The sequence below is a fragment of the Peromyscus eremicus genome, chromosome 12 (genome assembly GCF_949786415.1).
Source record: "Peromyscus eremicus chromosome 12, PerEre_H2_v1, whole genome shotgun sequence".
In the NCBI taxonomy this organism is placed as follows: domain Eukaryota; kingdom Metazoa; phylum Chordata; class Mammalia; order Rodentia; family Cricetidae; genus Peromyscus; species Peromyscus eremicus.
Window position 1 is genome coordinate 38,203,367 of NC_081428.1, and position 25,291 is coordinate 38,228,657.

The 25,291-nt window shown below is 39.7% G+C and overlaps 2 protein-coding genes across 5 annotated transcripts in view; one reads left to right on the forward strand and one right to left on the reverse strand.

Annotated features, from left to right (window-relative positions):
• Window positions 1-14,921, reverse strand: part of Filip1l (filamin A interacting protein 1 like) — a 44,583-nt gene extending 29,662 nt beyond the window's left edge. Inside the window, exons 1-2 of one of the 4 annotated variants that reach the window (XM_059277568.1) lie at window positions 14,838-14,912; window positions 2,985-3,050 (exon numbers count right to left, since the gene is read on the reverse strand). The gene's annotated coding sequence lies outside the window, so the exon portion shown is untranslated. Of the gene's footprint in view, window positions 1-2,984; window positions 3,051-14,617; window positions 14,784-14,837 lie in introns of those variants that run through there. The other 3 variants (XM_059277569.1, XM_059277571.1, XM_059277570.1) reach the window with 3 other exon arrangements.
• Window positions 1-25,291, forward strand: part of Cmss1 (cms1 ribosomal small subunit homolog) — a 322,789-nt gene that overhangs the window by 37,642 nt on the left and 259,856 nt on the right. The window lies entirely within an intron of this gene.

A 25,291-nucleotide genomic window follows, 5' to 3' on the forward strand; every position in this document is an offset into this window, starting at 1 on the left:
CCAAGTGAGTTCCAGGAAAGGTGCAAAGCTACACAGAGAGACCCTGTCTTGGAAAAAAAAAAAAACAAACACACACACACAAAAAAAAAAAAAAAAAAAAAAAAAAAAACCCAGAAGATTTTAAAGTGCCACAAGTCTGGTGCCCCACCCATCTTTCAGTTCACAATTTCATACTAAGAAATCTCCAGATTTCCTTTTTGCTGTTTATGTGTACAATTAGGGGGAGTGGCAGCAGCAAGAGGGAACTTAAAAAAAGAAAGTGTATACTACTGACTTGGATGGAGAACCTACTCACCTTTTGGGGAAGGGGACAGGCTCACCTCTGTTCACTCCCCTCTGAATTGTGGCTCTTAGCTATTTGGAAAAGATTCCTCAGGTCAAAGTTTTTCCTTTCCAGACTTCACATATTGATGGAAACCATGCTCCCCGCCTTTCCAAGTGAGTAGGGTTTTCAATCCTGGTCAGACTAAGTTTCAGCTAGATGTCTTGTTGAACTTTCTAAGTCGGCTTGGATCCACCACAGCCATAACAGGACTACTCTGTGCCTTTAGGGAGAAGCATTCATAAAGTTACTTGGCATGTGACGCTTGGGACTGTCATCTAGTACGTGTGTTCCTGATAGTGCTGTGCAGCCAGCAGAGCTCTAGTGTTGAATGAGAATGAAGTGCAGGGTCCTAAGACTGACTGCTGCTCACCCCGTATTGCTTCCTGCCCTCTTTCTGAGCGTCACTTGTTACCCCTGTGACCTGTATTGTGTCCCTTCACTCTTGCCTTCTTTTACTTAGGGCGGGTGTCCTTTCTTCAACATATTCCCCACTGTCTGAGTAGTGGGTAACAGTAAATAATGCAGGTAGCTAGTGACAGGTAGTTTGTGCTCTGGACAGCCTGAAGCATACTGGGGAAGAGGTGGAGAGCAGCCTGAGAAATTCACATCCCAGAGTTGGGCTTTCAGAATTGAATCCTGGCTTTGTACTTCTAACATATCTTAAGCAAGCAATGTAATTTACTCATCTTGCTGTCTTCATGTATAGAGTACGGACGGATGTCCTGAAGATTCAGTAAAAATACAGTTCACACAAAAGACCTTACTGCGTGGCACAATCTATGTCTTATCATTAGAAGTCAGATAGGAGTATTAAGAGAGTAGAATTTAAATGTTCTCATCACAAAAATTTAGTACATGAGCTAATGGCTGGTTAGCTACAGTGTACAGATAAAAATACCAAGTTATAGAGAATAAACATGTTTTTTCTTTTCAATTGAAAAAAGGTCTTAAGTGAATGTGTACTTTTACATTAGAGAAAAAAGTAGTGTGTGTGTGTAGTAGAGCATAGTAGAGCTCCTCAGTCATAATGGGCTGGTAGGTAGAAAGCACCTAGGGGAGGAGCTGCAAAATTCACACTGGAACAGAAGAGTACATAATCAGTTTACTTTGCCCTACTTGCAGGCTGCTCTGTGCTCATCGTTAGCCATCCTGGTTGGCATTTAGGTTAAGGTTTGTTAATCTTCAGCCTTTGTTCTACTACCACTTTGGGTTGAACAAGTGCTGTGGGGCTCTCCTCGTATGTTAGCAGTATCCATGGTCTGTACCAACTAATGAGAAATGTGTGCAGACATTAAAGATGTTCTAGCATTGGGGTAGGGATAGAGAATTGTTGTCTGGTTAAGAATTGCCATTTAGTGTGAGTTAATTTGTGGGAAACCTTTTGTAAAATGTTCTTGTAGTAGTTACCTCTGACATTCATAACTCTGCTTTATTCACTGCTCAGTTGTATTTGAGGTCAGCCATTAGTTTTCATTTCTTTTTTTGTTCTACAGATCTCCTCCCCAGCTCTTCTCCCTTCCCAGAAGAAAAGGAATGAGCAATTTCCAGTGCAGTGCCAGCGTACACACGGATGTCACTAGCTGCCCTTCCCAAAGCCTGTCTGCTGCTTGAGTCACACTTGTTCTTCCTTCCTTGAATGTGACTGTGCACTTTTCTGCTGCGTTCACAACTCGGACCTCATCTGTATGGGCATGGAAAGGTGGCAGGGTGGACCAGCTGACTTAGGACAGACCTGAAGAGAGCAGCCTCCCCACCCCCCATAAATATTTGTAGGCTTTGTTTCTTGAGTGAAAAAGAAATTGTTAAGACCACTAAGGATATTTATGTTTTGTGATCTGTTCAGAAAAACAAAACAAAGAAACAAGGTTTGGAGGATGAAGCTTGTTTGCTATGCGGCCTGCCTTCCTGCTGAGGACCTAACAGTTTGAAAAATATGTCGATTTTCCCAGAAAGAGTAACTTAAGATTTTTATATTGGGAGATTTTTGACAGGGTTCCCCAAAATAGCTCAAACTGTCCTTGAACTTGCAATCTTCCTGTCTCAGCCTCTGTATCACCATCGGTGGCTCATATTATTCCATAAGTGAAGTTGTAGTTGATTTTATATACTTCTAATTCCTTGAACAATATGGATTTCAGTCTTCATTTACAGATTAGTATTCACGGATAAATATCTCAAAATGTGCACATTAAAAGTTGGGATCCCACTTTATCCTTTACCTTCCAAACTGAAACTACTGATGCTAATTTCTTGTACCTTCAAGACTAGTGTCTAGAAATAAACAAGCAAATATAAATTAAAGTTTCTCATTCTCTCCTCTTACACACACACACACACACACACACACACACACACACACACACACGCTACTTAAACAATCCTGTTTTTTTGGTTTTTTTTTGTCATACAGCATTTCTTGGAGCTTTCCGTTAGATCACTGTCCTCAAGCAGAAGCAGAAATTCAGTAGAAATTAATAAATAAGTTATGAAATAAGTCTTCACAACTTTCATGGCAAAATTTGTAAGACTTCTAAAGACAAAATAATGAGTAACGTTATGGGAATTACAGACTTTTTCCCTTTCAAAAGTGTTCACTAGGAAGAGAAATCTTAATAGTGACATTATTTAATTAAAACAGCACTTTGTTGTAGAGTCATACCATTGCAGTGCACAGCTTTTGGTAGCCTTGGAACGTGGCTCCAGTTCCCAGGGCATTGTATGGTACCTATGCAGAAGGATACATATAGATGGAAGGTCTTTCATGGGCCACCTGATTTTACTTAATTCTTATAACAACACTATAGATAAGCACTAGTATGCTTATTTTTATAGGATGGGGAGGGACCAAACATCTACAATTTAGAACACTTAACTTATTGAATAGCACAGATAGATAACCAGATCAGAATAAGAATATATTGGCAACAAAACCTGTGCTTCACACAGCCCCATGCCTATCCCCACTTGACCACGTCACATATGAGAGAACCGACCAATCCACCAACCAATGTGGGTTAACCTTAGAAGAGCTTGCTGTTTCTTCCAGCTGGCCTGCCGCTCTCCCTTCACTCATTCTGCTTCACTCACACTAGGATCTCTGTTTGGGGTTTCTCCTTGTGATGTCCTGGACTCTCACCTTAACTAGTTCCATCTACTATACCATCTACTGCTTATTTATTTGCTTATTCCTTAGAATATAAACTTCATGGACTAGAGAGATGGGTTAATGCTTAATACTGTGGCTGCTCTTTCCGAGGACCCAGGTTGAATTCCCAGCACCCACATGATGGTTTACCTGGAGTTATCTGTGCCTCCAGTTTCAGGGGATCTGACACCCTCTTCTGGCCTCTGTGCTCATACGCCATGCATGTGGTGTATAGATATGTGTGTGTGTGTATATATATATATATATATATATATATATATATATATATATATACACATACATACACATGCAGGCAAAACACTCATACACATAAAATAAAACTAAAAATAGAATATAACTTTATAGGTGGAGGGATGTGTATGTATCTTCCCATGTATGCCCATTTATTTAGTAATTGGCCAATCACTGGTGTCTGTTATATTCATTGTTTTATTTCCACCTTGAAAACAGTGTATGCACTGTTTTCAAGGTGGAAATAAAACAATGTGTATTTGAGCAAATAAAATAAAAACAAATAAACAAAAAAACAAATAAAAACAATAGGTATTTGAGCAAATACCTATTCTACTTTTATATCGAGTACAATATTAGGGAGTTAGGGGATAAGTATAAATAGTAGACACATAGTAGTCCCTCTCTATAGTCTGGAAATAATAGAAATGGTTGAACAATTGTTTTATACCATATACCATGCTATTCCTGGAAACACAGATGCAGAGTCATTGTCTTTATTTTATAAATGAGCGCTCACTCAGGCTCAGAAAAGTTAAGTAATTTGTTAGAGGTCCAGCTTATAATTCATAGACCCAGAATGCTAATATAATTGATGCTCTTTAATTGCTGTTCTCCTCACTAAGATAAATGTTTACATATCTACCACATGTATCTTGTTCATCGTCCTCACTGTGAATCTGCGTGCTAGAATAGTCTGTTTGATAAAGACAGAAAGTCACTACTATTAGCCATCCATTTTCCGTTTTCTATAAGTTGATGGCTTTGTTCAGCCTTGGTCATGAGACATTAACAAATATTCTCTATCTTTGTAATAATATAGCAAATTTAGTCATTCAGCATAAATTTGTAATTATTTTTGGATGGTTTTAAAAATTGTCACTTTGCCAGTAATAACATCCCACAATCCCTAGGGGAGGTGAATATGTCATAAATACCATTTCCATAGAACATTTCAAGGAACTTAAAGTTCTCGGAAAATATTTTTAACAGACAGCATTTTCTCAGACAGACTTGAACAGCATAATAACTGTATGTCTTTAGAAATGTTTGTATTATTTTAGCTTGCTCACAATATTTATATGTACTTTTCTTATTTAAAAAAATCTGTTTAGATGCTTTTGTATCTTAGATTGAGGAAGTAGAAATGGATTTTCTAGAAAAGCATCCTGGTGTAGGTGTTAAAATTTTTAAAAAGCTCATTGATTTCCCCCCTCCACCCTTTTAACCTTTCTAGGCCTTGTTATTTTCATTCAGATATTGCAAATATGTATTTTGGAAGATTAGTATAATTATTTTCTCTTAGCACTTATCTATGCAGTTGGCTTTGTTTCCTTTATTCTATTTTTTTTTTAAAAATAATTGTAAGGAGTATAATCTTTTCTAGATGTTTTTGTGTACACCTCCAAAACCATAACCCTAATATTTTTAAGCCTCTTTTCCTTCCTTCCTTCCTTCCTCCCTCCTTCCCTCCCTCCCTCCCTCCCTCCCTCCCTCCCTCCTTCTTCCTCCTGTCCTCCTTTCATCCATCCATCCCTTTCTCCTTCCTTCCTTTCTTCCTTCCATCCATCCATCTATCCTTCCTTTCTCCCTCCCTCCCTCCTTCCTTCTTCCTTCTTTTACTCACTTCCTTCTTGGTTCCTCCTCCTTCTCTCCTTATTCTCTCATTCTTCATTTCTCTTTCTAAAGGCTGTTGGCTTTCTTACATGGATTTATTGGTGTTAAAACACCCAAGCGAGAACCAGTTGTTTGAGAGCGGATGAGTTCACTGGTTTTTACCTCCTAGTAGCCTGGCTTTCCATACAGAGGCAGTGGCTAACATGGTATGCTTGGGAAACCAAACATTTCCAAACTTGTTTGAGGGAAATTCAAACTTCAGAAATTCTAAAACCACAACAACAGAGGCTTATGATTTACTGTGACTACTGAAATCACACAGTTTGGCATAGAAACTGGGTAGATAAGAATACCAAGTGTGTAAAATGGGAAACATTTTAATTCTTAGAGAGGACTTGGGTTTGTTTGTTTGTTTGGCTGGTTGGTTGGTTGTTTTGGTTTCATTCTTCATTTTAACTGTAGTAAACTAGGGAAAAGGGATCATTTAATACATTTAATAGTATTTAGAGGGTAGAGTAGTTGAAGAATGTAGCCTAATTTTTTTAAAGCAAACACATTACAGACCACAGCGGGCATCCTCCATCCACCCTTACCAACTTTTCTTAGTTCCTGAGGACCTAAGGATTGGTTTATGACTTTGGAATGCTGGAGTTTGAGGCCGTATGTAAAATCTAATTACAGACAGGTAGGAAAAGTTTGAGGTTTTTTTGTTTGTTTGTTTGTTTTTTCTTTTCTAAAATGTATTAGAGCAAGCTGACTATTGTCTTGTGGTCTTATTTTGTATATCCTTTTGCATTCATTTTAAAAATTAAAACTTTAGGCATCAGAGACTTAGTTCTTCCTTGACCAACAGTCCAGAGCAATTTGGGTTATATTTTCATTTTCTGCCTTTTCTGAGCCTTTAGAACCCCCAAATGTGTACGTATTGGGCTGCAGTCTGAATTCAGGCTCATGACATGAATGTGTGCTGTACTGTAGGTACTTCCGTCAGGATGTCATGATTAGCAATAATTCTCCAGCACACAAGACAACCACTCAATGCCCCACTTCTCCTGGCTGGTTGTTCCTTTGTGTTCTTCCCTGAGCAAAATGGTAGCCATTTCAGTTATGGTTATCTCTGTAAGGAACTGGTCTATTTACACCCAAATTAAAGAGAAGTTTCTAAGTGTATTTTATCTGTTTGCTGTATGAGTACCCATCCCTAAAATTATAGTCTATATCAATTTTTAATTTTAAGAGCAGGCAAACTATTTCATGTTTTCATTAGTTAAAAAGCTACTGAAGGAAAAAAAAAGCAAAATCTGAGTTTGCAGGCAGTGGAAAAACCAATTTTAATAAGCCATATTTCCAATAGGCAGGAAATGCTGGACCAGAATCCTCCCCTGACTTACTGCTGGGCCTTCTCTCACCTGCCTCCCACCGCCCCAGAAGCAGGAATAAAGCAGTTCATGACTAAGATCTGGAAAGCCTTGGACTCCTCAGACCTCAGTTCCACAGAAGGAAAGCCTCCCGCAGCCTTTAGAGTTTTTTTCCTTCCTTTCCTGTTTAATGTTGTACACAAGTTAATGTGTCAAGAGGGTATATGGCTCATCAAGCCTTAGTGGCTTGTAACTATATAACCTTACATGGAATTTCATGACATTCAGATTTGTGTTTCTTTCCATAGAAAGTATTTGTTGTAGTCAAAGTTACAGGTGTAGCTAAAAAGCAAAGAAGCAAATCTTCATGTTCTGAAATTTAAAATGTCATGCTAAATTACAAATACATGAGACTGAGAAATGAACCCCCAAGGAGAGACACCTAGACTGTTAGTGTCCTAAGAGAAAACATGGTTGTCTGTGCCCAGGATCTGACTAGAAGCTTTAGCCAAGTTTTCATTTGCGTGCCTCTAAAGTGCGGTGGTGGAGCTTTAAGATTAAGCAGGGTCCAGGCTAGCTTTCAAGCCTTTTGTGTTGCCCACTCTCCATACTTTAATAGCTCAGTAGTCTGGTCTTACTTCAAGTGACAAGACACCTTAGGAAAGCTGTGGTTTGTTTCATGGGGAGAGATTGCCTTCCAGCAGTGGAATCAGAATTAATTAATCAGGGAGTCCTTCAGAGTGGCTGAGGTTAGGTCAGAAATAGGTTTCTCTAGTAAGCTGAGTCCTTGACTTTATTGCTGGGTGCCAGAGAACCTGAGCTCCTCTGGGCTGCATCTTACGTTGCATTTCCTGGGACCTGAGGCAAGGCCTGTATCTCAGCCTGGTGGAAGCTAATAGTAAGCCCAACCAAGTAGGGAACATGATCCTTGTAGGACACTGGGCATAACTCAGTGATAGACAGCATCTACTGAACCTCTGCTCTAGGATCCCTTCACCTTAAACACTAAAATCTTTTACGTCATCTTCCTGTCCATGGAGTCCAGGTTGTTGTGAGGGCCAACTAATGGGTTAATTAATTGGTGTGTGTGTGGGTGTGTGTTAAACTGGTTTTAGACTTTTGTTTTTAAATTTTACTTTAGGCTCGTTTTAATAGCAGACTTACAGGGAATAAATCTTTGCAGTATTCTACTCAGAAGTCCATTGATAGTTGCCTTTTTGTGAACAGTTCTTTGAGTTGTCTAACCCTGGCTTACTTCTGTTCTACAGTCTTCACAGCCTTTAGTTTTATGACATTTATTCATGCCTTGTACTGCTTTCTAATTTGTTTTAATATATTGTGTGCTCTTAAAGGATTGATGCTTCTCTACCCTTCACTTATGTTTGAACTCTGTATACACAAGAAGAAACATTTTCTCGGACTGTACCCCTCTTGGCATGAGTGGACTAAAGGTCTCATTACAGCACAAGAAACAGTTTCATTGCTTTTGTCCCTATCACTTCTCCCTTTACTGTGAGGTGAGGAATACTTGGAGGCAAAGTTAGCTAAGTCCAGATAGGAGAAATTGGTCAGAAAGCCTTATTGTTACCTTTGGTTCTTTGTATGTATGTTCTACCTAGTGTGTTTAGTGAGACTGTAAGAAGAATCTTTCAGGGTCTAATGTGGGGAGAGATGAATGGAACCACAAATTTCCTTGACAAAGTTGTCACCTCTATTTGGTAGGTGACATACTGTGACGTACTCTATTTGATAGGTCCCCATACTGCTGCATAAACATGTATGCCTGTTTATATATGTATAAACATATACAAATGTTTATATATTTATATATAAACATATATAAACATGTGCTTATAATTTATTATTATATATTAGAATGTTTTTGTATTATAATGCCTCCCATCTCCCCTGAGGATATGCTACTTCAAACATGATGCATTGAGTGTTTATACTGATAGTGAATGAAATAATACTGTTTTTCAAAGGTAATCTTCCCTTTAGCTAAAATGGATTCATTTCCCACAAATTCCAGTATGTTTCACTCTCTTTTGCTCTTCCCAATTAGCAGAGTAACAAGCTAAGTCTAAGCGACTTAGACAGCATCTCTGCATTCCTTTGGGTTCGGCGAAAAACCAGGACATTTCCCATGTGCTCCTGGGTTTAGCAGTTCTTCAAGTTTAACAGTTGCAGACAGTCGTTCCAACTGCAATGAATATTGTACATTCCTCTTATATTTTTGTTTTTATTTGCATTAAAAAAATTTTAAAGAGGGGAAAAATGTAGTTCACCTTTAAACTTTTGTTCCCAGACTAATGAGCCATGGGACACAATAAATCAGGCAGTTTTGCTTCTGTCAAAGCAGCCTAACTTGAAGGACTGCCCTCATCTCTGAGGCTGCTCTAAACAATTTGGAGCTCTTGTAGGACCAATGCCCTTAATGTTAGGCTGACCCACAGTTTCTTCAACTGATCTGTTTGTAATGACAAGATCAATACCATGAATTTTTATATAGACTCTCTACTTGATCAGAGTTCCTATAAGGACTGTTCCCACTATTTGGGTTTTTCTCAAATACTGAGATACTTGGGGTAGATGACATCGTCCCTTTTATGAGGTTTGGAGAAAACAAGGGAACAAGAGACTGATCCAGTGAATGAATGGCAGAGCCTATTATTCTTACTCTAGCTTCACCATTGAGACAATACAGTTTGTCTGTGCCAGGAGTGTCACTAGGAAGCAAGCTTAGCAATGAACTATATTCTGTTGTTCAATTTTTTGGTGGGTAGGAGGCAACTGAGGTAGAGTCTCTGTCCATGCTGGCCTTGAACTAGTTCTTTAACTAAGGATGACCTGACTGTCCTTACTATCTTCCGAGTATTGGGATCAAAAGTATGCACCTACCACAGCAGGCTCTATTTTTTTAAAAAAATTCCAATTGTTTAATTTTTTAAACAGCTTATCTCTGTGACCTACAGTGTTTCATTTAGTACATTGGAAAGCGGAGCTGGAACCAAGGATCACTGAACCTTATGTGTAAGAGGCACTGATGATTCTATTGTCTTCAGTTCAGAGCTAGTCAGGGCTCAGAGGTTAGTGACATGGTATGGTGTGTGGTGAACTGACTTGCTGTACCTGCCAGTCTGTCTTATTCTTAGCATAGTTTGCTGGCTATTGCTGAAACAAGATATAAGACCTGCACTGGATTCAGAGTTGGCAAAGAAGTTGCCTAACTTTGGAATTAGGAAATACCTCTCATGGAAATTTAGATATAGAAAGTACACATAGAAAATTTGGAGTCAAAGTCCAAAGGAAAGATAGTGTGCTCCTTTCCAGTTTCTTGGAGAGTGAGTTATTTGAGCTCTTGCCTGCATCTTGTAGGCCCTCAGCTGAGGCATGAGATTAGACATTCAGAGGAATCTATTCTTCATTAAGGACAAAACCACTGTACTGTGATGCGCTCTTTCATGCCCCACGGCAGTTCACCTGGTGCTCTTTCACCACTTTCAATCTCATTATTTTGGGGGAGGGAGTAAGGGAGACATGGAGAGATGGGCTGAGAGCTAAGAGGCATTTGACTTGGTCTCTGTACACAATCTGCCTGGGACAGTAAGTTCAAAGCAGATTCACTGCCTTGACTTGATCTGACTCTGATTTGTTTTCTGGCTCTTTTATTTATAAGGCAGTTCTGTGGTTAATTCAAGTAGTGGCAAAGATTTGTTTGGGACTTGTGATGAAAATGTAGAAGGGCCCTTCCTCAGCCCATCACCGGCAGATTATACTTTCCTTCTCAGATCAGAAGCTTCTAGGTTGTAGATCATTTATTCCTACATTTATTTAATATCCTTGTCCTAATGACACACCTAGGAACAACAGCTAGATACTTTCCTAGATGCCAGGGAGAAAGCTGGATCTAAAAGTGATCCGGAAGTAGTTTATAATCCCAGATACAGACAATAAACTAATTAATGTATGATAAAATGTCACAATGCATGGTGTGAGGGTAAAGGAAGCGAGGTGTCACTAGCTGCAAACAGCCTTCAAAGGTGACTTTCCTGCATTTTATGGACGGAATGTTTTGAAAGAATTAAGTGTCTGATTTTTGAAAGAGGGCTTCTTGATAGCTAAGGAGGTTGGTGTAGTAGAAAGTGTTTGAACTAACGAAGTCATCTGTAGTGTTTAAAATGATGTCAGCACACACTCTTTCCACAACACCTCTCATGTTCAAATAAAGAGTGGGCATTGCCATCCAGATGGCCTGATTAAGTTGTACTGATTTCATCTCACTCCTTTCCTTTGTTCTCTTCTTACTTATTACTGAAAACATACCCACCTATTCTGTTAAGGAATTTTATGTCTAAATTACCACGTACAGTACCAAGGCTACTTCTGTGGTCTGTTTGCTTGTCTTTGGAGCACCAATTAAAGGAGAAATCAATGGTGGGCTATAGTCCAAGCGTGGGGGAGTCTTGGCTCTGCCTGAGTTGCTCTGCATTGCTGGTGTAGGTCACACTGGGTATCAGTGTCTTTATAATGTCAGGCATCTGGATCAGATGGCCACTGCCACTTGCAGCTGTGAAGTTCCACTAGCATTCTTTGCTGTCTTAGCTGGCAGTGTGCACATGCACTCTGAGGTATCCCGTTGTCTATTTAGAACTTAATAAGGCCTGTCTTAAATGCATATCTGTGGAGTTGAGTGTTTGCTATTCTGCTGTAATATATTCTGTCTCTTGCTGATAACTGGCCTTTGGACTAGAATAAGAAATTACAAATAGAAACAGTGTGTGTTTGCACCTGTCTATCCCAGTGATCACTTACCTGTCTCTTCTACATACCTCCCTACTCCTTTCTTGTGCAAACATTCCTTAACTTTGTCATCATAAAATAATAATTGTGTCCTTAAGACTAAGACTTATTTGGGAACCAGTTGAGCATAGGAATGTGAGGATGGTTAGTGAGAGAAAGAACACTGCTAATGTGTTCTTTCCTGTTCTGCTGAGATCCTATCTTAATGTGCTGAAACATTTCACACAGTCGTGAAATGGAGGGGTTCGTCTTGTGGCCTAAAAGAGTTTGCTTGGCAAGCCCCCTCAGCTTTGTTTGCCCAGCTCTCCCAGTCAGGGGCACTATTAGTGCAGATTAATAAGGGAAAGAGAATCTCAACTCTTGTTTCTTAATGACAGAGATGGATGTGGAAGTGTTTACAGCAATGTTGGTGATGATCTATCAGTAAACACTTAACCTCACAGAAGGATTCAAGACAAAGGTCACACACATCTCACTAATAGTCTCTGCTGTGTACATCAAACTTAAATGATTAGGTTGGTGGCTCAGAAACACCACAGTGATGGCAGAAGCAGCCATAGAAATGCTGCTTTGAACATTTGTGGTGCTGGCTACAGATGCAATCTTCTTTAAAGATTATCTAAACAAAATTCACAAAAACTAAGCAATCAGTTGAAAGTGAAGTGAAATTCATAGCCTACCACAAATTATATAAATCTAAGATAACTTGAAACTAATGATATGCCCAAGAGGATAAGGTGTAGGGTATGCTAGATTTTTCAAAGATAATTATTGGCTGTGTGAACAACAGATGGTACCTTTCAGGCCCCAATGGAGGCTGAGACCAATATTGCTTTCTATTCTGATTAGTACTCCACAATGTGCAGTCCCTTCCTGTTCCATCCTCCTTTTTGCTTTAAATAAGAAGACCTATGTATTTTTTTCCTATTTACCTTGTAAAAATCTACAATGAATTAGTGAAAATTTATTCTTCCCCAATTCTCACTTTTTAGACTTCAAAATCTGTTTATTACCAGAGGTCTCCCCCACCCCACCCCCGCAGAGGGAACAGAACAGAGAATCTTCAAACAAAATCCATAGTGTGTGAGTGTATGTGTGTGTGTGTGTGTGTATGTGTGTGTGTGTGTGTGTGTGTGTGTTGACTTTCCCATCAACTATTACAAGAAAACTGGAAAATGAAGACAAATACTTGATTATGTTTTCATATTGGCCATTATTACAGTCTATCAACAGCATTAGGAAAATACAACAGAAACCCTGTGATTAACAGTTAAGGTTAATTGCCCTAATTGGGGAAATTAACTAAGCCTAAGACTGCAGTGTGCTTTATTTGAAGATGGTCCTAAGAACTGGGAAATGCTCACCTAGACAGTCCACTCGGAGATAGCATAGCCATGATAAATTTGGTTTAACTTTCAGTTTTAAAGAGGGCTTAATAAGTTCTTTAAAGCATGCTTAAAAGTTAGTATGTCTGAAAAAATGTACTATTAAAAAGTATGTTATAGAAATGTGTTTAAAAAAATTGATGTTTCTGTACTTAAAGGCAAACTCTGGGAAACACAGCTCCAAGGGCTTTGACAGAGGTTATGATTTTCAGCAATTGAGCTATAGATTATGTTACAGACAGTACTTGGGTATAGCTGAAACAGTAATTGATGGTATCTGTTTCCTTCCTCTACTACTTTAGAAAATGCAAAATACCTTTTTCCCCAAACAGGAATTTTTCAGCTTCCAATCACTGTCTATGAAAACAAACAAAACCTCCTATCTTCTGTTACATTCTGAACGTCTTCACAGTGACCTGGCTGCTGGCCCCTCTCTTCATGAGAGACTTCCCGGAGATTGAAATAATAGTTTGGAGGATTCTTAGCTCTTAGTACTAACTTGCAGTTTATTTTATAGCCTATCTTCAGACCCAATAACATGTAATTTTTTTTTAGAAAAACCAGCCTTTTACTTCTCTAAATAAAACTAACACACACACACACACACACACACACACACAAAACAAACCCTCATAGGCAGCAAAAGTAGTGTGTGATATACTTTTAAAACTGAACTACAAGAATTACTAAAAACATTTCTCAATTTTTGTTTACATCAAAAATACTGTTTCAATTTTAAATCTCATATCTAACTTTCCCCTCACTGACAAATACAAATAAAAAATACATTTGTACCTCAGAATGGTTGTTCATTTCTGTTAAACATTCAAACAGTAGCTTATATGTCTTTCCAATGCCAACAATATTAAAGCATTTTCATTCTTTCAGAGTAAGGCAACAGAAATGGTAGCCCATGGACTGTGAGCTAGTAATTGTGCAAACTTGGAAAACAGAGACTATTTAAAAGGGGAAATGATTCTTTCGGTTCCTGTTTTTTTTTTTTTTTTTTTTTTTTACACTGTGTGTTCAGATCAGATAAAAGTGGAGAAGTCATTTCCCATCTCCTCTTCTAGTGTGCTAGAGTTGACATTTTAAGAATCCCACTGCTGATCTTTATTTTGAAAGGTAAAGTAAAATATGTAGCTTTTCAGTATCTGCCAAGTGTTCATTTCTACTGTAAGGCTTTATTAATAGCAATAGCCTTTGCAGGTTTAGATGTAATCATGGTTAAAAGTGTCAGTGATTAAGATTATTTTTTACATGCTACCTTCAAAATTAGGCTTTAAAATACATATTATCTGGAATATTAATCTACAGAGGATAGCTTCATCTTTTAAATGCAGATTGTCCTCCACAAAGTAGAGTTGAAGTAGAAAGAACTAGAAAAGGAACAACTTCCTGGTACAGATGGACATGCATTTGAGCCAGAATAGTAAAAGGTTTTTGTATCATCAAAAAGTTATTTTAAGGTTAGTTAGCTACATCCTAATTCCAATTGTATTTCCGTTTTAAAAAATATTTGTTATATTAAGATTTCTAAGGAAAAAGAAAAAGGCTGGCGCTAACAAATCCAATCCCATGTGGCATGGTTTCGCACTCTGGTCTTCTAAGAGCTGAAAAAGTTTAAGTCGTGAGGAGATAAGATACTGGAGTAGAGCTGTTACAATGGAAGTCCCCAGCCCTAGATTTCTCAGGACCACTTGGGACACCCATGGGATCCGTACCCATCTACCTCCCATCTAAACTTAAGTCGCAAGTCTTCTCCCGGCCGGCAAGAACTTTGAAGTTCTTGAATTGGAAAAGGGCTTGAAGCTGGCAGTCATTGAGTGCGCTCTGCGAAACCCGCCCGCCGCTCTGAAGCTGAGCGGGTGCTGAGCGCGACGCACATACTTGCCCCTGGCCCGGGGGCGGTGATCGTGCGGGAGCCGAAGCTGCGGCTCTCTCGGGCTTACCTGAGCTGCGGGCGCCGGGCCGGGCCGGGCGGGGCGGCGAGCCGGGCCGCGGTTGCGCTGCGAGCGGCTGTGCGCGCTCCGGGAGCCTCCCGAACAATGCGAGCGGGACGCCGAGCGCGCCCGGCCTAGGGGCGTTACGTCACCGCTCAGCCTTATAAGGCGCGCGGCATGTGCGGCTGGCCGGGCGGCGGGGCCGTGACAGCCCGGAGCCTCGCAGACCCCGGCGGCGTTTGCACGGTCTGTCCCCGGCTCCCCGTGCGGCAACCCGTGCGGGTACCGGCGCTGGGCCTGACCCCCGCGCGCTCTCCTGCCAGGCTGCCCAAGGCCTTGGGGGTCAAGGTCGACCCTCCTCCTACTGGGTCTCACAACTAAAGTTGCCGCTTTAAATTCTTAAATACACATCCTGATTCTTGTGTAAACTTTTGTAAATTTTGTTACATTTGTTTTGGGGGTTCTGGGGGTGGGCAGGAGAGGAAAAGGAGAAGTCGGGGTTTTGGGACTTGTAGACTTAAAGCCTCTTTTCTCTTTGTAGAGAGTAGGGGTCCTCAGAGGATAGTATTTTATTTCCTGATGATGTAACTACAAAACAATTCTTCAAGTGATGGGAAGGCCAGATGAAATCTTATTTTTTCTGTGTGTTTACTGAAAGAACCTCTTCTCTTTTCTGCGTGCCTGTGTTTTTAACGAAAGCAGTTAAAACTAATCAGATAGTTTGGCAGGGAAAATATTTTTAAAGAAGTTAAATGTTTTGTGCAGTACTTTCAGTACAATGTATAAAAATAGAACTTTAGAACCATTTTAATCTGTCTGCTCTCCTACCGACCAAATAAGACAAAAACTTAAAGACACAAGAAGGAAAACATTGGCCAAATCTGACTGGATTAAATCTGTTACCCTCTAATGTGGGACAGATTTCCTTGTATAGACATCTTCCTCCTTGTGAGTGCTGACCTCCTAAGTACCTTGAACATCAGTAAGAGAAGTCGTGTCCCAAATCTATGAATCTGCAAAATAACTTCGAGATGTAGCAGCCTTATTTGCAGGCTTCAGATGAGTAGTTTTAGTAGCTTGCGTCTATTTAAACCCCTTCTTAAATTAAAACGGGGTTGCTTCCTAGTATGATGTACATGTCTGTGGAGTTATTGTTCCCATATGTTTGTCAAGCAGGAATAATGAATATGGGGTGCTTGTTTCTTGGGGGGGGGGTGAGAGAGCTTAGTTGCTGAGTATCCAGTTAGTGATGTTGGGGGCGTGGCCCCCAAGTAAGCATGGGTCTCCCTGGAAAGCTGAGTCTCTTATTGAGACAGCCAAGCTGCCTTTCATACAGCGATTTAAAGACAAGTGAATGAACACACCCTTCACCTGAATTTAAAATTCATGTTTGAATTTGATATTTGCCTGGTAGTATTGTCTTGATACATTAGCTGTTGGTTTGTTAGTTTTGCTATTCTTCTGTATTTGAGAAGCACATTATGATCGTTTTAGTTTCTGTATGTGCCTCTACTTATTAAATATACCCACTGAGACAGTTATGCTTTTTCTTTTTTAAATGAGATAATGTGACTGGTGAAAGCTTCAGGATACATGAACTCACAGCATAAAACACTTATCCAGAAGTGAGCAGTTCCTAGGTTGCTGGGCTTTTCTCCTTTGAATGAAAAATCTCCTAGGATTTGCCACTGCCACCTGTCTCCTCCTCACAGCTTTGCGGCCATGCTTCCCACTTATTTTCATTCTTTCGACTTCCTGTGTCCCCTGTGAAATTATTCCTCTTTCTCTGTAGTTCTGTTCTGAACATGGAGGAACTGAACAGATACAGGACTGGTCCACAGTTCCTGAAGCAAGACAAAAGAGAAGTAAGGCTTTATGCCTTACTTGGTGCCCTATTGCTCTTTGAGGCACTGGTCTCTGGCCATTGTGATTCAGCTAATTTCCAACTAAGGTCATGGTATGTAAGCACTTTCTTCAGTAACCCGTAATAACCCTTGTTTGTTGAGCTTTTACATCATGCCAGTGGCCATCCTTTGAGTTTTCCATGCATAACATCATTTAATCTTTACAACACACTTTGAGATAGAATTATCCATGCTTTTCAGATGAAGAAACACATCCAGACCGGAGTCTCTTGACCAAGGCTGCATAGTAATGAAAGTTAGGATGTAAGGACTTGAGCAATTGTTTACATAATCTCGGACTTAACTTATTTAGAGGTTTGCTCAGTGGTGTCTATCATTGACAAGGGACTACTGTGATTTCCTTGAGATATTTACAACTGTTTTTTACAGACACAGTGATGAACTAGGTAGGGGAGCAAAGACTCACGGTCTTTGCACGTTTCCCATCAGTGCTACCTTAACTGCATTAAATAATGCTATGGGTGTGCTCACTTTGGAGACATCATGGGTTTGTGTATGTGCCAGGACAGTTTTATAGGAGGTGGCGGCAACTTGACACACTCTAATTAAATTAGAGCACCAGAGTGATAATCGTCTTACAGGTCAAAGTCCAACATTGTGAGAAGTAGTCTTGCTCAGACACAGCAACCACCTTAGTTGTATCTGCAAACTCCAGCTAGGCATTTGTGGTGCCTCATTGGCTCTCATGAGCTCATGAGTAGACATTCATTTCTTTCCCTCTTCCTAGGAGATTTCATCTTGAACTGTAGTTTTTGTTCCCTTCTTACATATATTATAAAAATAATTGAGATAGGACTACTGCACTTTAAAATTGGCTGAGAAAAATTTCACTTTCTGGTCTAGTTCAGGTTAGTTATCAGATGCTTCTCTTCATTCTACCATTATGAGTTTCCTATAAATAAGCAAAACAACAAATTAAGGCAAGGCCCCTTTCTACAATTAGTAATCTGCATTTGTGAACTAAATAAGCAGTTGGTTTAAGATGTTATTTAGCAAAGGAACAAAGAGCTTTCCTGCGAAGTTAATTACTTTCTAATGTGGGAAAAGATGTTTCAAGATAAAAAGGCCAAAGACCAGGAAGAAGTAACAACATTTAATCATAGAGGATTACCTTTTTTTTTTTTTTTTTGAGACAGTCTTATGTAGCCCTGTCTCAAAGTTGCTTTGTAGCTGAGAACCATTGGCTGATCTCGTGCCTCTCCCTGCCTAGAATTACACACTTGCACTGCTTCTCCGGGCTTATGCCTCCTGCATGCAAGGCAAGCACTTAACCACCTGAGCTGCATTACCAGTCTAAAAAGTACTTCTTATATAGTCAACAGTAGTTGTCCATGGCTTAAATTCATGTGGTTCAAGCGAATGAAGGTTATTGCAAGGATTATAACAACCCATGTCATTAATAAAGTCAGTCATTACTAGCCAGAAGCACAGTCTCATTCTATTTAATACAGTTGTTGTGCTGTTAAGCATGTCAAGCCAGTTCCTCTCTGTGAGGTGATGGGTCTTACTTCTTAGATAATATTTCTCCTGCCCTCTGTTTCTTCTTTTTCGTCAAGTGCTAGAGAAACAGTGATAAACTGAACTTTTTTCAGATGCCCACGGCTTGCAGTGGTGATTCTTTACCCTAAATGGGTTAGTATACCTTCTTCCTATGGGCTCTGGCTCAACCTATGAGGTAATAGTCATATCTCTGGATATGATGTGTTTCCTTTTTGGCCCCTGACATAATACATGGTAAACACTACCCTCTCTTAACCATAATTTTGGTAACATTAAGTGGAAACAACCCTGAAGTGTTAAAAGGTCTTACTATAGTATATTGGTGTACTTCTGCTATTTTATCATTACTTATTGTTGTTAATCTCTTGTTAAACCTAACTTATGAATTAAAATTTATCAGAGATGTATTTGCCTACGAAAAACGCTTTTGCCAAGTTCAGTATTACCCCACTATCCTTAGCTTCAGACATATGCAGAACATCTTGGAACTTAATTTCGAAAGATCAGGAAGGACGATTGTTAGGAACAAACGAAAGCAGTAAATTTCATGATGTACTTGGTCCAGATTGGTAACCTGAACAGAGTAGGGACAGACTTGGGTGGCTCAGGGAGGCAAAGCTCTGTAGCCCTCTGTGGTGGTTTAAAAGAAAATGGCCCCCAAAGGGAGTGGCACTGTTAGGAGGTGTAGCTTTGTTAGAGTAGGCATGGTCTTGTTAGAGGAACTGTGTCACTGTGAGTGGGCTTTGAGATCTCATATATGCTCAAGATACTGCCCAGTGAGACAGACCACTTCCTGTTGCCGGTGAGTCAAGATGTAAGAACTCTCAGCGCCTTCTCTGGCACCATGTCTGCCTGCATGCTGCCGTGCTTCCCACCATGATAGTAGACTAAACCTCTGGACTGTAAGCCAGCCACCACAGTTAAATGTTTTCCTTTTTAAGAGTTGCCGTGGTCCTATTGTTTCTTCACAGCAATAGAAACCCTGAGACATCCTCCGTTGTTTTTGGTTAGAGTTGGATTGGCATCAATACCAGTGTGCTAGATTGGTGTTACTATGAAGCCTTTGTGCAGAGCAGCTTTGCCCCTGAGTACCAAGAAACTGCCATTAATGCTGCTAGTCCCCCTTCTTGCTCTTACACAAGAAAGCTGAGAAATTGAGCACTATACAGGCAATGTAGACTTCCTTTCATTTCTTTCTGTTCTCTGGGTGACATCTGCCTGGTTTGATGGTATGGATACCCCACAAACAATTTCTTGTTCTGGGCAGCTGTTACTGTGCTCAAAGAGCCTAATGGCAGAAGTCAACAGATTAAACTGGATGTACATATAGACTAGTGACCCTAGATAAACATCCAGGCCCTCTCTCGTGTATAGCCTGTATTTGGGGGGCATCCATAGTCTTTGAATTTTCTAGAAGCCCTTTGATTATTTCTACTCATACTTCAGCTGACTTCGATTGTCTAGAACAGCAGCCTATACCCTTGAGAGCTGATGAGGCTGAGTGTGGGATGAGAAGTGCTTTATTAGCAAATGGTGTTTTGTTTGTGTGGGGTGGAGAGGTAAAACTAATTTTAAGTAGTTCATTTTTGTTTTCATTTTAAGATTAATGGTATCTTCATAATTTGAAAAGATAAAAAAGTGAAGAAATTTTACACATAATTCTACCAGTGGATATTGCCAATTGTTTAGTAATTCAATCTTTTCATACTGCGGGTGTGTGTGTGTGTGTGTGTGTGTGTGTGTGTGTGTGTGTGTGTGTGTCTGAGTGTTATGTGTCTTTCTAAGTTTATATATTTTAATCATGTTGATTGCGTTTCTGTAGACAGTGGGTCATTTTAAAGCATATATTTATGTATTCTGAACAGAATGATCACAAAACCAGCTGCTTTCTGCTATCCCCACCATTGCCTGGCTTCACTCTTCACATCACCGAATGAAGGAAAGATCTTGTGTGGAATAGAGATCTCTTGTTCTTTTTTCTCATGTAATTCTATGAAATAGATGTGATATTCTCACAAGTAAGCATGCCAAGTAGGTGAGCAGAGTGGCTTGGAGAAAATGAAGAGGTATAAACACGATGTCACCATTGCATGGGAAGCAGGAAAAGCCTGCTATTTAGGTCCAATCCATTTGCTTATTTATTCTGACAAACATTTTGTGTTTCCTTGGCAACTAATAATAGTTTTGAGAAATTGTTGGACTCACAAGTATTACCGTAGGAGTAAAAAACCCTCGAATCACAGAAATTATAGATGGAAAAGCCCTATTAGTCTTCTTGTCTCTTGCCAGTACAGACTGTCCTCAGTGTTTTATCTAGTCTATTTTTTAAAGGGACCTTGTCAAATAGATTATATCCCATGAATTAAGGAATATGTTTTTAAAGAAGCTAATTTGACAGAGCTTTCCATGTAGATGTAGAACTTGTTACCAAGGAAAAGTATTTGTGGAGAAAGAACAGCTCTTTTCTTTAAGTACCCAGTTTGTACTTAATAATAAACTTCTAAAATAGGTGACTATGTAAGAGTCAGAAAATTCCAGTATCTCTTTGACCTTATTAGTTTTTCTGCTATCTGCTGGACGTACTCTATACAATGAAGGAAATATTTAAAAATATATTACGTTGCTGGTCAATGGTGGCACACACCTTTAATCCCAGCACTCAAGGGGCAGAGGCAGGGAGATCTCTGACTCTGAAGGATGCATTTTAACTTCATTCTAAATATTTGAAAGTAGAATGCATGATTGCACATATAGTCATATAAGTAATAGCATCACAATCTAAGGAATAACATCACAGCTATTTCTCCTGAGCAGAATAAGCATTGGGAAGTCAACATATTTACTTATTTACTCATTTTATTTCATGTGTTAAGAGTTTGCCTCTAGCCGGGCGGTGGTGGCGCATGCCTTTAATCCCAGCACTCGGGAGGCAGAGGCAGGCGGATCTCTGTGAGTTCGAGGCCAGCCTGGACTACCAAGTAAGTTCCAGGAAAGGCGCAAAGCTACACAGAGAAACCTTGTCTCGAAAAACCAAAAAAAAAAAAAAAAAAAAAAAAAGTTTGCCTCTAACAAGGCCACACCTACTCCAACAAGGCCACACCTCCTAATTGTGCCACTCCCTTTGGGGGCCATTTTCTTTCAAACCACCACAGAGGGCTACAGAGCTTTGCCTCTCTGAGCCAATCAAGTCTGTCCCTACCCTGCTTGGTGCCCATGAAGGTCAGAAGAGGGCATCATCCCCTTGGAGATGGAGTTACATATGATTATGAAATACCACATGGGTGCTGGGAATTGAACCCAGGATTATTTACCCTGTAATTTCTTCTCATCTTAAATCCTAATATCTCAGGATCCCCAGTGTTTTAATCCTCTTCCAAAGTTTTGTTTGTTTTTAAGCTTTGATGACACACTCCAAATTTGTTGTCATATACTAGTTGTTCTTAGTTCCACAGGGAACCATTGTCTGTTACAGTTTTAGTGAATGGTGGCTTAGATGCTCCAGTATATTTATAATTGCTTGCTTATATCATCCTTATATTTCAGTTTTTCATCTGGGATCAATTTCCATCATTCTTTTGAAGCTTTTAAAGTTCAAGTCTGTTCTTTGTACATTCTCTTTTTATTTATTTGAACTTCTTTCACCTCTGCTCTTAAGATTTTGCTGTGTATAGGCTTCTTGGCTGACACTGGTTTTCTGTTAGCTCATAGACAATATGATTCCACTCTGGCTTAAGGTATTGTCTACTGAATAGTCGACCATCACTCTAATTGCCATTCATTTCCTTGATTGCATTTATGATTTAATTTTTATCTTTGGTAATATAGTTTTAGTGTAGTGTGCTTAAGAACAGGTTTATCTTGTCCTTCCTGGTTTCCATTGAGATTTCACTGATGCTGTAGATGGTGTCTTCAGTTCTAGACAATTCTCAGCCAATATTAACTTTTCAAACATGGCTTCTGAGCAATGCTTACTCATTTCTGCTTGGAAACGTACTTGGATTAGACACATATTAAGCTTTCTTTTTCTGTCTTCACATGCCTTTACCACTCTTCCAGCTGTCCTGTCTGTTTGGCTTTTCAGATTGTACTCTGTGTAGCTCCTGCAGAGGAGATTGGGTGTATGATAGGCTGACTGTAGATGGCAAATCCTTCAGATTAGTCCTACTCACTAGTACCACTGTTTGACTGACAGTTATTATATATGTTTCTGAAGCTTTCTCTCTTTCACCCCTAGTATGACCACTTTTAGAAGTCTCTTGTCTAGGCAGGTGCTATCAACCCCCTTGCTTTACTTTGAACAGATGAAACAAGATAGTTTGTGTCTGAGGACTTTGCAGATCTAATTCTATTTCTTTGGGTTTCAATCACTGTGTGTTATTTTCTAGTGTGTTTCTGATTTTTATATGAGCTTCGTATATTGAGAACTTTATATTTAGGGATTCTTTGAACCTTGTGTTGAAAGTAGCATCTAGCAGAGAGGGTTTCTACTTATTTGTTCCAGGGGATATTTTCAGCCCCAAAGCTCTGTAAAAACTTCAACGCATGCTGTTGTTGTTTTGGTTTGTCTACTTTCTGGCTTTAGTTTTGGACCACCCAGATAAGTATGAATCTGGCTGCAGCTTCTCATGTGGGCTACACTGTTCACGTCTACCTCATTGGGTTAGTGCTTTCCTGCTCGCAGTGTCAGGTTGTAAGGAAAGCAGTTTCAAACCCTGCAGTTGGTTCTGTTTCTAAGTTAGCCTGACTTGGACAGTTGAGCTCTTTGCAATCCCAGTCTCTTGTGGGATTTATCAAACTTTGCCCTTGTTACCTGTGATACCATCAAGTCAAAATTTAAGTTCATTCAGTTTAAAAACTGCTGTCAAAGAAAAAGCCCCATTTGGTGTTTGGTTTGCCTTGCCTTGTTTTGGTTGTCATGTCGCTCTTCGGCCACCCTTAGTAATTTGCCATCACGTCGATGTATTTTAAATGCTTGTTTTGCATTTTAAGGTATGTGTATGGGATATGTGTGTGCCTGAGGATACCCAGTCTATTTCACTGTCAGCAATGAGTGTTAGACTCATATAATCTAATATTGAAAAATCAATCAGAAAACTGTGTAAGAAACAGCCACAAGATTAGTATGTTAAGACCTTTCCTATGGCCATAATGAAGTGGACTTTAGGTTAATTTCTCAAGAGTTTTCATCTCAGCATTTCACTGCCCAGTTGCCAGATCACATAGCTTTGTCTCAGATATACGCCCATTGACTAGAATAACGTCTGTGTTTTGGTCTTTAACAAAGACAGATGAGTTATGAGAGGCTGGAAAACTTTTCCCGGCCTTTGTAGTGAGCCATAAATGAGTAGTGGGTGATAGAAGTCTCATTCTGTGCACTCCAGGGGGAAACTTCTCATGTGATTGATGCTTCCTGGAGGAAGCCAATTTGAATTGGGCAGTTTTTCACAGAGCCCTAGATTACTAGACAAGGGTCTGATTCTGTGTAAAGTATCATCTAATTCAAGATGGCTTCCTCTCTTTATCAAGTTCTAGGTTTTGACAGCTTGAAACTATTTCCCTCTACTGCATACTATCCTAAAAAGTTTACCAGATCCTTAAGTGGTCCAGAAGGTAAGTTTCCTAACAAATGACAGGGGCAGGTATGCCTCAAGTCACAATTAACAGATTAAATGGACTCCTAGTAACTCAAACAATGGTGAAATGTCTGTCAATCACCACCCCACCCCACCCCACCCCCACACACACTAAGAAAAGAAAAGGAAAAAAAAAGAAAAGAAAAAAAAGAAAAGAAAAGTAATCTAGGAGTAAGAAAGTGAGCCCGGACTCCAGGCCTAGCATGCTGCCTCTGGTTCCCTTCTTCTTATGGCTCTGGCCTGCCCTCTTGATGGTCTTATTGTCTCACTGGTGGTAAAATTTTCTCTACAATTCCAAGCATCTCATCTGATAAAAAAAAAAAAAAGAAGTATCCATGTTTTTGTTATCTCCCTAGGTGTCAGGAAGCTACCTTCATCTCATCTCATATTACCTAGAACTGCCAGAAGATAGGACCTATAGGTCAGTCCCATTTTATCCTCAACCTGACTGCATATATGGCCATGTTTGTGTGAGTTTTGTAGGCCTGGAGCCATCATAAATTCTCTTTTGCATGAGTTGTTAGTGTTCTGTTGTTCTGCCACTTTCCTTGTGGAGAGCGTGGAGAGCCTCTTGATGCTGACCACAGAGAGCTAAGTTAGAGATCATGAGAAACAGGACTGATACTGACAGGTGGCAATGCCGTCCTTGGGGGAAGAGCCCAGGATGCTCTATGTCAGTTCCTTTGAGGTGTCCTGGACATGGAGACTGTTTGGACACTCCCCTAGTAGTCGGGGCATGTGCATAGCATCTCTAGTGGCAGATTTAGCATCTGGACAGTTTTTAATCGGAAACTAAAAAGCATTGTTCACTTTATAGAGAAGTGCAAATCTTTTTCTCAGATCTAAGACTAACTAGATTTTACCTCTTTAAAGTTTGAAGATTTTTATGGATTTTTTCCTATTGTAGTAGATCCCTAAGAATTAGGTTGTTTAACTCTGTGGTGGCTTAATTCTAGTACTCTGGAGGCAGAGGCAGGTGGATCTCTGAGTTTGATCTACAGTGAGTTCCAGGACAGCCAAGGCTACACAGAGAAACCCTGTCTTGAAAAAACAAACAAACAAACAAACAAAAAGGTGGTTTGTTTGATGAAAGCAGATAGCTAATTCTTTGACTGTGTTTCTGCAGAATTCACTGCCTTCATAAAAGACTCTCCATTTGCTTTAATCTACACAACCACTTTTTGCTTATAATTTGTTTTTTCATATAGAAGTAGAGTTCTATAGTGATTGAGGATGATTTCTATTTGGTAGAATCCTCTTTAAAAATATATATACATTTAAAAATAAACTAAAGTTTTACTGCTCACCAAGACAATTTGAAGGTAGAAGCAAGTCTAATTCCTTCTTTGCTGAGTTCACAGCTGTTTCTATTAACTACTCAGCAGTTTTCCTCGTGTTGAAGCTG